Here is a 1391-nt window from a genome sequence, read left to right as displayed (position 1 = left end):
AAAATATTTTTTTCACAAATTTTCCATTTATTTTAAAAGAATGTACACCTTTCATTAACTCCATTGTTTTTAGCTAAATGCATTATTTTCCGGTATTTTATTTACACATTTTATAGAAATATGATAGTCTTTGCATAGACAAAGGTATAAATTCTGTGTAATCTTAGTAAGACATTTCAGTAACAAATATGTGTCTGATAATATGTTGAAAGAGCCATTTATTTAGCTAAATGTGACATATAAGAAACTTGACTAGGTGTAGAGGCGGCTTTAAGTAGTAGTCCGTACAGGCAGTACTAAAAATATCAACTATTTAAGTAGTCGCACATTAAGAGTGGAGCTTCAGAATAACGTAAAATTCTCAGTGGGGGTATAGAGGGGATTGTGGGGTATCGATCCCCCCGAGGGTTAAAAATAACATTTTAAAGGCCCATTATGCTTTTTTGTTTTTCTTTAAAGCTTTTTTATTTGATGTTCTTCTATATTATCCAAAAAATACACATTGGCCAATTACCTGAACCATCTGTTTCATCTGTTGCTTTTTAGCAATAATGAGTACAGTTATAGTGAATTAGTATTTTATAGGGAAGTCAAATACTACATTGTTTTGACTACTTTTATGACAAATAATTTCACATTTATCGCTACTTTATTTAGGTAACAAGCATCTTACATTTCTCTGATACCATTATTTTAACATAATAAAAATGCATGTTTGCTCTTTCTAAAAGAAGTATGTAAGATTTCCCATAAAAAAAGCCTCTGGCGAACGGTTATTGCGGAGCTTACAAAAACCCTTAAATTTGTTGATAAGCTTAACAATGTATTTGTAAAAATCACTATTTATAGTCCGATTGAAAAACTTGATGTTTTACCAGGACATTGCAATAGAGTATACTTATAGTTCTTTGGAAAAAAATATTAACTGCATTTTATTTCATCCCAACATATTTAAAATGGTGCTCAATATGGCACCAAAAGTTATCAAATAAATGACTGACAGAACGGGATATTTTTCGCAGCATCTTTTAATTTTAGGGATACACATTTTCTGTACTTGATTCTTTTTGAACGGTGGCATAAAAGTGACATTTGCATTTTTTGGATACTTTTTTTCGTACATATTTTTTTTGTATGTCGTACATATTTTTTTTAGTTTTGAATTCATACTTTTTTTTTAGTTTTGCATACGTATTCTTTTTTAGTTGCATACATATTCTATTTTAGGTTTTTGTACATATTTTATTTTAGTTTTTTGTAGATATTTTATTTTTGTTTTTTTCGTACATATTTGTACATGACGCCATTTGTAAAGTAGAGGTTTGGATAATTACGCCATTTGTGAAACACCATTTTCAAACACTTCGCCATCTGGTAATTACAGTACCCCA

This window comes from Ruditapes philippinarum, unplaced genomic scaffold, assembly GCF_026571515.1.
Source record: "Ruditapes philippinarum isolate M1 unplaced genomic scaffold, ASM2657151v2 ctg2124_1_1_1_1, whole genome shotgun sequence".
Lineage (NCBI taxonomy): Eukaryota > Metazoa > Mollusca > Bivalvia > Venerida > Veneridae > Ruditapes > Ruditapes philippinarum.
The sequence above is the reverse complement of the archived record's forward strand: the minus strand, read 5'-3'. Positions refer to the sequence as shown.